Genomic DNA, 13,333 nt, shown 5'->3' on the forward strand with positions numbered 1-13,333 from the left:
GCAACACTGATTTGTCTAAGAGCTGTAACACAGTCCGTTCGAGACCCGAGAGCTATAACACGGTCTGTTCAAGACCCGAGAGCTGTAACACGCTGAGGGGGCTTTAATGTCTGTCACTCCAAATCTTTGTTGTGACAAGACAAAAACCGAGGAGCGTACACTCGGCTGACAGTTGGAAGTCATGAATATCAATCAGGTTTTCCCATATGGAAGTAAAAAAAATTTTCAACTGTGATAAGTGCTCTGAAGGAAAATTTCTAAAGGTTGAGTGTTTGTAATAAACAGGAAGGCTTCCCCCCAAAAGAGGTTAAGTCTCCTGCACAGCAATGTTCTTTTCACCTCCTTGCTCTAACTAAATTCAGCATCCCCCTAAGGTCACTGCTCCTCTGCAGGCCTCTGAGAGAGGCTCCCCTCTCCTCATATCACGTGGCCAGGAGCCAGGGAGGATCCTTGTTCCTGTTTCTTTCCTCCCTACTCTCTAAGACAGTTGGCTCCTTGGGAACATGGGCCAGCAGACCACGGCACCTCTACTTGCTTCGGCATGCACAACCCTCAGACCCGCCCCCCTCTTCCACCTAGCACCTTTTCTCTCTCTCTCTCTCACTGTTTTTATCTCTCTCTTGCCCTATCTCTCTTCCTCCACCATTTCCCTATGATCATTTTTTTTTTTTAATTTATTTATTCAGCTGTGCTGGGTCTTATTTGCAGCATGTGGGATCTAGTTCCTTGACCAGGGATCAAACCTGGGGCCCCTGCTATGGAAGTGTGGAGTGTTAGCCACTGAACCACCAAGAAAGTCCCTTGCTGTGATCATTCTTGATAAGTTTATCCATATAAAACAGTCACCTATGCTCCAGTCTCTTAAATCCTTGACCCCCTTTTGCTTCCAAATAGCTTGTTCTCCACCCTACCCCACACATTCCCTTCTACCATCACACCCTAGACCTTGTCATTATCAAAACCTGTACCACTCTTTTTTTTTTTTTAAATTTTACTGGAGTACAGTTGATTTATAGTGTTGTGTTCCTGTATGACCTGCAAAACCTCTGTTTCAAGCACCCTATTTTCTGGGTGCCACACCAACTCCTGCTGGTGTGTTTCACATCCACTAGTGTGTAGACCCTACCAGACTTCGACCACATCAGGGTCTCTAGTCTAATGCTAGTCTGTGACCCAGCCACTGCTCTTCATCCCCACATAGCTTCAGTCCCTTTTTCACCCGGTGACTGGTCAACCGAGCAGGCTCCCGGCTACACACTCTCATCCCCTCGTTCCTCTCCTTGTTCTGCAGCCGTCCTCCAAAGCCACAGCACGGTCCCGGCGCACCTTTGCCTCTGCTTTAAGACCACACCCAAGCCACTGAATGTGGCCAGAGAGCACAAGGCAGGTTTGCCAACCAGTCACACTTTCAACTTATGAAAACCTCAGGTGGTACATATAGACAACGGAATATTACTCAGTCATAAAAAGGAATTAAACTGGGTCACTTGTAGTGATGTGGGTGAACCTAGAGTCTGTCACACAGAGTGAGTCAAAAAGAGAAAAACAAACATCAGATATTAACAAATGGAATCTAGGAAAAATTGTACTTATGAACCTATTTGCAGGGCAGGAATAGAGAGACAAACATAGAGAACAAACTTGTGGACACAGTGGGGGAAGGATAGGGTGGGACAAATTGAGAGCATAGAATTGACATATATACACTACATGTGTAAAATAGATAACTAGTGGGAGGCTGCCATATAGCACAGGGAGCCCAGCCCCAGCTCTGTGATGACCTAGACAGGTGGGAAGGAGGGGGTGGAGGGAGGCTCAGGAGGGAGGGTTTACATGTATACATATGGCTAATTCACACTGTTGTACAGCAGAAACTAACACAACATTGTAAACCAATTATCCTCCAATTAAAACAAAAATGAAAACTCAGGTGAGTCCTAGCACTGTGGGGCAAACCTGTTTGTCTTATTTATGGTGCTCTTCCACTCTTTAAGAGGTTATTTTCTGAATTCAAACTTCCATTACTTTCCCTCTTTTCACTGTCAGCTGATGACATTGTTGTTATTTCACCGAGAAAACAGAAGCAATCATAAGAGAACTTCCTTATTAACCTCCAGCCACTAAACCTACACACTGACATGTGTCTGAACACACAGACTAGGCTTTTTCTGCTGTGCGAATAGCTGAGTCATCCTCATCCTGCCCTAAGTCCCTTTTTCTTGTGCACTGGATCTCATCCCTTTCCTTCACTTACTCAAGAGCCTTCCTCCTGCAAAGATCCTTCCCTCTCTCTTGCATCATCAAACCTTTATTTTCCATTGCGTCATTCCCATGAACATATAAACACCACAGGACCTTTCACCTCTCATCTCTCTGTTCCTTTCCACAGTCAAACTCCTTAAAAGAGTCATCTCTACTCACTCTCCGATTTCTCACTTTCCATTCTGTTGGATTTACTTCAGCTGACTTCATCCTTATTACTTCAATGAAACTGCTCTTGCCAATGGCAACAGTGCCTCCCACTGCCAAATCCAAAGGCTAAACCTTAGCCCTCTTCTCACTTGTCTTGACAGGAGTAGAAATTTCGGTCCTTTCTACACACACAATTTTTACCACTGCGGTGATAGACTCTAACATGCTGCCTGTTTTGATATGTATGGCATTCATACTGTCGTTTATCTCCTCCTTTTGAGTGTAAGTGGGACCTGTGCTTCTAACCAATGCTGCTGCTAAGTTGCTTCAGTCGTGTCCAACTCTGTGCGACCCCATAGACGGCAGCCCACCAGGCTCCCCCGTCCCTGGGATTCTCCAGGCAAGAACACTGGAGTGGGTTGCCATTTCCTTCTCCAATGCATGAAAGTGAAAACTGAAAGTGAAGTCGCTCAGTCATGTCCGACTCTTAGCTACCTCATGGACTGCAGCCTACCAGGCTCCTCCATCCATGGGATTTTCCAGGCAAGAACACTGGAGTGGGGTGCCGTTGCCTTCTCTGCTTCTAACCAACAGAATGTGGCAAAGATGATGTAATGTCACTTTCATGATTACATCATGTCATATGAGATTTTGTTTTACCGGCAAACTCTAGAGACTTCAAAGTTTAGTGGGCTTTTTTCCTAAGGTAACAGCTTATTTCTTGAGTGGTGGGCATACAGGTATTTATTCTAATATCATTCTTTAAACTAGACATATATATTTTATAAACCTTTCTTTATACATGCTATATTTCACAAGATAAAATTTAAGACCTGCAATAAAGGAGATATTCAACAAACAAACAAAAAGTCCACCTGGCTTTAAAGAAGTAAGTGGTCATGTTAGGAAGCCCACATGGTTAGGAGCTGAGGGTCAGCAAAGAGCTGAGGGTCAGCAAGAAGCTGGATCCCTCAGTCCTACAACAGCAAAGGAATTAATTGTGCCAAAAACCTGAGCTTGGAGAACTATTATTTTCCATTTGTGCCTCAAGATGAGACTAGAGCTCAGCCAACACCTGGTTGCACCCAGTGAGCCCCTATAAGCATAGAACCCAGTTAAGCCATGCCTGAACTCCTGACCCACAGAAACTGAGAGACAATAAATGTAAGTCATTTTAAGCCACAAAGTTTATGGTAATTTATTAGACAGCAATTTGCAGAGTCAGACACAACTAAGCAACTAACACAATAGGAAACTAATATAGCTACTCATCTTTTTTATACGGTTGTTTTATCCATAATAGCATCTTACATTGTATTTTTTAAAAAACACAGTCACAATGTATTTTCATATTAAACAGGTACCATCCAATACCTTCACATGGCAAATAGTGACCACAAAACCCCAGGGTCTAAGTGAGGGTTCAGAGGAGAACCCAGACACTCTCATACCTCTTATAAAGCATGACCCTGACCAAATACCTTTGTCTCTCTGAGGTCCAGTTTCCCATATAAAAAATGAATTGGGGGAGGTGGCTTCCCTGGTTATCCAGTGGTTAGGACTCAGTGCTTCCACTGCAGGGAGATGGGTTCAATCCCTGGTTGGGGATTTAAGATCCCAAAAGCCACAAGGGGTGCCGCCGCCCCCCCCCCAAAAAAAAAACAAGAATGAATGGGTTGTAGCAGACCATCTCAAAGAAACTCTAAAGTGTGATATATAATGACTCTGTGGCTGACTGACTGAGGGCCCATCCAGTAACTGTTGGAGGAAGGGTATTGCTGAAGTACGAAAAAGAAGGACTCACAGAGCTGCAAGATGTGGGAGATGAATTTCCTCCCCTATTAACTTCATTGGTGAGAAACTGAAGCCCGGATGAAAGGGAGTTGCTAGGACATGGCAGAGTCAGCCTCAGCCCTTCCCTTTGGGCTCTTACATCAGTGTTTTCTTCAGTAGCAACCAGGAGGCACTTCTCTCTTCTAAGGTCTCCCAGGTTCTTTGTTACCATTGTGAGGTAATCCCAAGGTCTGCCCACCTACTCTACAGATGGGACCTAGTGGGTTTGCTCCAGATCTCTTAAGAGTTTGGGCCCAGTCCTAGGAATATTCTTCATCCAGTGTGGCCTTTTCCTGCCTCTTTTCAGGAAGACCTACTAGTTGGTGTTGTCCTGTGCTGAGACTGAGATCAAGGAAGCTCTTGGCCGAGTCAGAGGTATGGGAGTGTGTATGGGTGAGATGGAAGCTGTGTGCTGTTTTCAGGTGGACTGGAAGCTAGAGTTTTGGAGAACCTGAGACCAGTAAGCTCTTGGAGGCTCCCCAACATACACTCTAAAAATTAATATTCATATTCTAAGAAAGATATCCATAGTTAAATCTTTAATTAATTTTTTTTAACCAAGAGATTTTTAATTAAAAGCTAGAGTCTCCTTATCTGATTGTCTCCATTCCTCTTCCTGGGGCAATTCTTTTTTTAATTGTTTTTGTTTGTTTGTTTTAGTTCTTTAGTTCTCCATTTCTTCTCTATAATACACTTCAGTGACATTTCGCAACTAATCAACATGATGTTAGACGAAAATTTACACCTGTCAACCTCCCCTACCCCTCCTCTCAATATAATTATTTCATTTTACTTCCTTTTAACATATCTTTGTACTTTTAAAAATTATGTAAGCATAAAGATAAACTTCTTATAAATAGTTACTTGTGTTGGTTTCCTATTGCTGCTTTAGTAAATTATACATTTTGTGTGTAAGACAACACCAATTTGTTACCTGGTGGTGTTGGAGGTCAGAAGTCCTAAAATTAGGATGCTGGCAGGGCTGTGTTCTTTCTGAAGACTCTAGGAAGAATCTGTTTCCTTGCTTTTCCAGTTTCTAAAGGCTACCTGTACTCCCTTGGCCTGTGACCCCTTCCTCCATCTTCAAAGCCAGTAGAGTAACATCTTCTCTATTCTCTGACCTTCCTGCTTCCCTCCTATAAGAACATTTGTGATTACATTAGGCCGAACTGAGACAATCTAGGATAACCTCCTCTCATCAAGAGCTTTAACTTCCATCTGCAAAGTCTCTTTTGCCATCTAAGGTAACATATTCACAGGCTGTGGAAATTAGGACCTAGACATCTTGGGGACCATCATTCTGCATACTTCACCATACATCCTGGTTTTCTTGGAACAGTCCCACTCTATGCCTGGTGTTCTGGTGTAAAAATGAATACAGCTCTTTTCATTCTCAAAAGTATCTCCACCTGAACAACAACAAAAAAATCATACAAACACAAAACTTACCCATTGGGTCCCAATCTCTTTTATGCCATAACACATGTGGAAAATGCTAACATTTTATACATTGTCAGGATAAAAGAATTGCTCATGACTATAGGTAACTGTCTCAGAAGCTCCAGTCACCTGGTTGCCCCTGGGGGAAAAGGGCCAATATCAGTATCCTTATAACCCATTTATGGTACCCCAGTGACCAATGCACACCCCATGAAAACAATATAATATGTTTTAAAGCCTGTTCTTTGGATGTGCTCCTATAACAGCAGCATTTGATTCGAAGGAGTGTACTCGGGTTCTCATACACATGCACTGACAATGCTCCTGTCATTGCGATCCTGCCTGCAGGTTAGCTTAGGTTGACAGACAATTGGCATTTTTTCACATATGCCCTATGGTTCTGTGTCCCTGCAGAATTCCCCATCCCTTGAGCATTCTCCCATACATCAGAGTGTTGGATTGATGGCAGAGTGGTCCTACTGGATTCTCTGGATGGGCTTTTGGACAGTCTGCAAAATTTTTCTCTGAGTCTGCGGAATGCATAAATCTCTTAACTTTGTAACACATTTTTTCCCCTCTAAACATACTTCGTTTATCACAAAGACACTAGTGATAAAATTTATCATCATTACTCCGTTTCTAATTATCAAAAGTCACAAGAGCCTGGCTCAGAGGCACATTATAGTGTGTTGATATAGCACCAGCACTTTTCCTAGTATCTGAGTTGCTGATTGTTGCCACAGTGAGGTCCTTGCTTTAAAGGCTGCTTTCCATTTCAACCGTGTTGCTAATTTACTAAATGGGATGCACTCTCCTTTGTCATCTGCATGTTACATCTTGATGTGCTTGGCTGTTTTTAATTTCTCATTTCTATAGCAATTTCTGATTTCCATCCCCAAACTAAGAATTTTTTTTTCTTTTTATTTTATTAGTTGGAGGCCAATTACTTCACAACATTTCAGTGGGTTTTGTCATACATTAACATGAATCAGCCATAGAGTTATACGTATTCCCCATCCCGATCACCCCTCCCACCCCCCCCTCCACCCGACTCCTCTGGGTCCTCCCAGTGCACCAGGCCCGAGCACTCGTCTCATGCATCTCACCCGGGCTAGTGATCTGTTTCACCATAGATAATATACATGCTGTTCTTTTGAAACATCCCACCCTCACCTTCTCCCACAGAGTTCAAAAGTCTGTTCTGTACATCTGTGTCTCTTTTTCTGTTTTGCATATAGGGTTATCATTACCATCTTTCTAAATCCCATATATATGTGTTAGTATGCTGTAATGTTCTTTATCTTTCTGGCTTACTTCACTCTGTATAATGGGCTCCAGTTTCATCCATCTCATTAGAACTGATTCAAATGAATTCTTTTTAACGGCTGAGTAATATTCCATGGTGTATATGTACCACAGCTTCCTTATCCATTCATCTGCTGATGGGCATCTAGGTTGCTTCCATGTCCTGGCTATTATAAACAGTGCTGCGATGAACATTGGGGTGCACGTGTCTCTTTCAGATCTGGTTTCCTCAGTGTGTATGCCCAGAAGTGGTATTGCTGGGTCATATGGCAGTTCTATTTCCAGTTTTTTAAGAAATCTCCACACTGTTCTCCATAGTGGCTGTACTAGTTTGCATTCCCACCAACAGTGTAAGAGGGTTCCCTTTTCTCCACACCCTCTCCAGCATTTATTGCTTGTAGACTTTTGGATAGCAGCCATCCTGACTGGCGTGTAATGGTACCTCATTGTGGTTTTGATTTGCATTTCTCTAATAATGAGTGATGTTGAGCATCTTTTCATGTGACAAACTAAGAATTTTTAAGTTAACTTTTCGGCACTTGTGCCACTGAATGAATTCTCAAATTATACTTCTATGGCTTATAGAATATTTTAAATTACACTAACAATAGATGCTTACACTATGGCTAATAAATAACTCAATCCACCCACAGAAGTTCCATGTGAACAAAGGCATTTTTCTCTGACTTCTGACAAAACTGGGCAGGCACTTCTGTGTCCCAGCCAAAGTGCAGCACAGTTTACAGTTAACTCTTTTGAACATCAGTTGTGCTGTTACGGGATACCCTGTGAAACTTTAAATTTTAGTGGGATTCTAAGTACCCTAAATTCTGCCTATGAAGTAGAACTTTTAACACTTTTATACCACACCAACCTAAATTCATGTAATCCAGATATGTATACAGAGACTGTGCTGTGCACCCCCAGGTGTTTTTTCTCCTTAACCAAATATGCTCATTCTACTTGTGCTATTTGGTAACCTCGGCATGATGTGGGACCAAGGGCTTGGAAGCAAGAGTCAAGAAACACGTGATGTGTGTGACTCTGGGAACTCTGCCCCTTACCTCTAGGCCTCCACTGAGAATGATAGGTTGGGCTCACTGACCCAATGGGGGCTTTCCAGCTCTGATAATCTAGAGTTAAAGGAGGCTCCCTGGAAGAATCCCTCATTCTCTTTATGTCTAGGGGTGTAAAAAAGAAGAAAAAGAAAACAAAGTGGAAAGAAAAGAAACAACCAGAGGAAAAAAACAGAAGGAGCAGAAACATGTTGATAAAAGAGGAAAAAAGCAAAAAGATCCCTCGTTTCACAAAGTGTGAGTATGGACTTCATTTATTAACAACCAGGTTTCAACCCACGATATTTTTTAAGAACACCAGCTGTGGAGTCACACAGAGCTTGCCTCCTGGCTTCAACACTTAGATTCTTGTGTGACTTTGGGCATAGTTTTTCTGTCTTCTTGCCTCAGTTTGACCTATTAAGTGTAATTAAAAATAATGATCTCATAAGATTTTAGGTGGGGAGTAAATCAGTTGTAAAGCACATGGCAAGCACCCAGTGCATCTGAGATCTTACTATCAATATCATCACTTTCATGGGGTCACTCTGAGACACTGGGGACAGGAATTCTTCTTCTTTTAAGGTGTCTGTAAGTCACTCTGCCCTTTCCCATCCTCATGAGGCTGAACAACTCCAATTCCTGACTGAAGAACCCAAAGAGGCAAAGAAGGCATATTATCTTCAAGCTAACCAAGTCTGAGGAGGACAGTGAGAAAAATCAAAATCACTTCATGTGTTGGTGGGCTGATCTACAGTGTGCCAAATGCTCTGACGCCTAGCAGACCCTTTTCTGGCTGATACATGAGGAGGCAGAGGCTCAGGGAGGTTAAGCCCCAAAAGGTAATGTCACCTGCCCAGAGCTACAGAAGGTCGGGAGGCTGTATCTCAACAGTTATGACATAATAGCCTGCTCAGGAGGCTGGGCTCCCGCATGTTCTCAGCCCTTCAATGACATTCTCCGCTCTCCTGCTTCATTAACTTTGGATGCTGCTGAGTGGTGGGTGTGGTGAGATGATTAAGTATGTGGTCGCTTGAGTTCTGGCTTAAGCCCTGATTAGCCATGTGAACAAGACTGTTTTTAATCTTTCTAAAGTCTACTTTTGGACTTGCGGACACAGTGGGGGAAGGAAAGAGTGGAGTGAACAGAGTAAGTAGCATCGACATATATACACTACCATGGGTGAAGCAGATAGCTGATGAGAAGCTGCTATATAACATAGGGAGCCCAGCCTGGTGCCCTGTGATGACTTAGAGGGGTTGGATGCAGGGAGGGGAAGGAGGCTCAAGAGAGAGGTGATATATGTATAATTGTGGCTGATCTGTGTTGTCGTGCGGCAGAAACCAATACAACATTGTAAAACAATTTTCCTCCATTTAAAAAATAAAGTCTACTTTTCCTCATCAGTAAAATGGGGATGATGCCTTATATCTAGAATGCGAAGCTGAGATAGGGTTTCTTGAGCAAGTGATTTACTGAAGGAGTATTCTCAGGAGAGAAGGCAATGGTAACCCACTCCAGTGTTTTTGCCTGGAGAATTCCATGGATGGCAGAACCTGGTGGGCTGCTGTCTATGGGGTCGCACAGAGTCGGACACGACTGAAGCGACTTAGCAGCAGCAGCAGCAGCATTCTCAGGAAAAGGGATGAGAGGGAAGCAGAAGTGAAGAAAAAGGGCAAGGCTAAGGGAGGAGGCAGTCTCAGCTGGAGACTTGCTTCAGCCGGATCCCACCAGGACCGCTGGAGCACAACTTTCATCACTGAGCTGGTCCCATCTAAAGGTCAGGGGACTGACCTTTGGATCCCATCTCCCTTAAGTAATTGACTGTGAATGGCACTTTCCCCATCTGTCACAGAGTGCAAAGGTAATGGACTGGGGACTCAAGGAGTCCTGAAAGGAGAGATGGAGAGAGAAAGGCGAAACTGAGCAGGACTCATAAGACACACACAATCTCACCATTCTCCTTATTTTTTCCTGTAGGGATATAACTTGAATTTGCTTCAAAATAATTTAGGGTACAGGGGCATTGGGTGTGGTGGTGTTTAGTTGGGATACAGATAAATAATATTGGCCAAGAACTCTCTCCAAACAGAGTTGGGTTCACTCCCAGAACCCAATCAAATCTGCTCTTTTGAGCACCATCAATGGTTATTCTTTTGGGGGGAGGGGGCTGTTCTGGGTCTTTTTTATTTTGCATTGGCTTTCTCTAGTTGTGGTGAGTGGGGATTACTCTTTACTGGGGTGCACAGGTTCTAGGTATGCGGGCTTCAGTAGTTGCAGGTCACAGACTTAGAGCGCTGGCCCAGTAGTTGCAGTGCACAGGCTTAGTTGCCCCGCAGCATGTGGGATCCTCCTGAACCAGGGGTAGAACCCATGTCCCCTACAGTGGCAGTGGGACTCTCAACCACTAGAGAAGTCCCCATCAATGGTTATTCTCAACTAGATACAATGGTCTGTTTTCAGTCCTCTTTCTACATGACCGCGAAGTAGCATTTGACATAGGCAGTCCTTCCCCTCCTAGAACAACTTTCTTCAGCTGGCTTCCAGGACAACACCACTCCTGGTTTTCCTCCTAGCTCAATGACCATGCCTTAGGGGTCACTTGTGCTCACTCATAATCATCTTTCTGTCCTCCCCATACTTGATTTTTGGGTTTTCTCTCATCTTTATTTGCACTCACTTCCTTGATGATCTCATCTAGTCCCTCTGCTTAACTACCATTAATTTGCTGACAATGGTGATATTTTTATCTCTAGGCTGGATCTCTCGCCTCTCCACAATCATTCCAATGCCTACCTTTTCCCTTGGATGGCTAATAGGGGCTTCACACACAATAATCTCCAATTCCTCCCCACTCAAACCTATTCCTGCCATTGTCTTTCTGATCTAGTTAAAAGCAATTCTTTTTCCTGTTGCTAAGACCAAAATATTTGTCTCCTCTGTCTCATATTCCACTTCCAGTCCATCAACATATCCAACCTATTATAAAAATGTTTTCAGAAACTGACCACATTCACCGCTGTCACTCTTGTCAAGTCATCACAATCTTATTCTGACTTACTGCAAACTGCCTCCCAACAGATCTGGCTGTTTTGTGTCTTTGCCAATATCAACCCAACAAAGTATCCTTTTAAAACCCAAGTCAGATCATGGAACTCCTCTGCTGAAACTCCTCAAATCTCTTCCCATCTCATTCACAATAAAAAAAAAAAATCCCTTAAAGTGGCTCACAGAGCACTGTACAATTTCCACCCTCGGTGTTGCTCTGACTTAATCTACTTCTCTACTAACTCTCTCTGCTCCAGCCACAGTAACCTCCTTGTCATTCTTCAAACAGGTAAGGCACATTCCCACCCCAGGGCCATATACTATTCCTTCTGACCAGAATGCTCTCCCTAAAAGTCCACATGGCCTGTTTCTTCACCTACTTCAGGTCTTTGTTTACATTTTGCCTTCTCAGTGAGACCTTTCTTGACTATTTTAAAGGGTTGTAGGGACTTCCTTGGTGGTCCAGTAGTTAAGACTCCAAGCTTCCACTGCAGAAGGCACAGGTACAATCTCTGGTAGCGAAACTTAGTAACATCCCATATGCTTTGAGGCACAGCCAAAAATAAACAAATAAAAATAAAGAGGTTGCAATCCCTTCCCTCTGCCTCTAGACTCCCTCTTCCACTTTCCACAGCAGATATATCTGCTGACTTGATATGTATCTTACTTAGCTGTATGTGTGCATGTGCTCAGTTATGTCCAAATCTTTTGTGGCCCCAATGGACTATAGTCCAGCAGGCCCCTCCATCCATGGGATTTCCCTGGCAAGAATACTGGAGTGGCTTGCCATTTCTTTCTACAGGGGATCTTCCCAACCCAGAGACCGAATCCTGAGACTGCACTGAAGGCATATTCTTTACTGCTGAGCCACCAGGAAAGTCCACTCTATAAATATTTACTGAAAAGAAAATGAACATATTTTCTCATCCTTACTTTCTTACTATTTGATTTGATTCTTGATTTCTCTAACTGTATTTAAATTTCCAAATTTTTACTTAATTAAAAATTTTAAAATATAAAATTTATAGTTTTTCTGAGTATTCTTTTTTTAATATTTATTTGTTTTTGGTTGTCCTGGGTCTTAATTACTGTGTGCAGGCTTTCTCTCACTATGGTAAAAGGGGGCTACTCTCCAGTTTCAGTGTGTAGTCTTCTCATTGGGGTGGCTTCTCTTCTATGGAGCACAGGCTCTAGGATCTGCAGGCATCAGTAGTTGTGGTGAATGGGCTTAGCTGCCTCACGACATGTGGAATCTTCCCAGATCAGGAAGATTCTTTCCTCGGCACTGGCACATGGTTTTTAACCACTGGACCACCAAGGAAGTCCAGAATATTATTTTTTAAAGTTTTTTTTACTTTTTAAAAAATTTATTTAATTGGAGGCTAATTACTTTACAATATTGTGGTGGTTTTTGCCATACATTCACATGAGTCAGCCATAGGTGTACATGTGTTCCCCATCCTGAACCTCCCTCTCACCTCCCTCCCCATCCCATCTCTCAGGGTCATTCCAGTACACCAGTCCTGAGCACCTTGTCTCATGCATCGAACCTAGACTGGCGATCTATTTCACATATAATAATATACTTGTTTTGATGCTATTCTCTCAAATCATTCCACCCTCACCTTCTCCCACAGAGTACAAAAGTCTATTCTTTACATCTGTGTCTCTTTTGCTGTCTCGCATATAGGGTCATCGTTACCATTTTTCTAAATTCCACATATATGTGTTAAAATACTGTACTGGTGTTTTTCTTTCTGACTGACTTCGCTCTGTATAATAGGCTCCAGTTTCATCCATCTCATTAGAACTGATACAAATGCATTCTTTTTAACAGCTGAGTAGTATTCCATTGTGTATATGTACCACAGCTTTCTTATCCATTCGTCTGCTGATGGACATCTAGGTTGCCTCCATGTCCTGGCTGTTTTAAACAGAAGCACATTGTTTTTAATTTCATGATTGCAACATCTCCTCTGAGGATTTTTTAGGGTAGCGTTTCTCTGACTTGAGGGAGCATGAGAATCACCTGCAGGGCTGATTGAAACATAAGATTGCTGGGTCCCACACCTGGAGTTTGTGATATAGTAAGTGTGGAGTGGGACACCAGATTTATATTTCCATTTTGTTCCCAGGTGATGCTGATACTGCTGGTTCAGGGACCACAGTTTGTGCTTCTATGTTTTGCACAGTTTCTTCAAAGGTTGTATTTGAGTATGCTTCTTAGAGGCTTTTCTCAG

The 13,333-nt window shown here is 42.9% G+C and overlaps 1 protein-coding gene across 3 annotated transcripts in view; it reads right to left on the bottom strand.

Annotated features, from left to right (window-relative positions):
• SLC36A2 (solute carrier family 36 member 2) overlaps positions 1 to 5,659 on the bottom strand; it is a 77,004-nt gene extending 71,345 nt beyond the window's left edge. For 2 of the 3 annotated variants that reach the window (XM_065936047.1, XM_065936066.1), the window contains exons 1-2: positions 5,554 to 5,659; positions 5,180 to 5,381 (exon numbers count right to left, since the gene is read on the bottom strand). The gene's annotated coding sequence lies outside the window, so the exon portion shown is untranslated. The remainder of the gene's footprint in view (positions 1 to 5,179; positions 5,382 to 5,553) is intronic. The other variant, XM_065936056.1, reaches the window with a different exon arrangement.
• Between the last annotated feature and the right edge of the window lie 7,674 nt (positions 5,660 to 13,333).

The sequence above is a fragment of the Muntiacus reevesi genome, chromosome 1 (genome assembly GCF_963930625.1).
Source record: "Muntiacus reevesi chromosome 1, mMunRee1.1, whole genome shotgun sequence".
In the NCBI taxonomy this organism is placed as follows: Eukaryota; Metazoa; Chordata; class Mammalia; order Artiodactyla; family Cervidae; genus Muntiacus; species Muntiacus reevesi.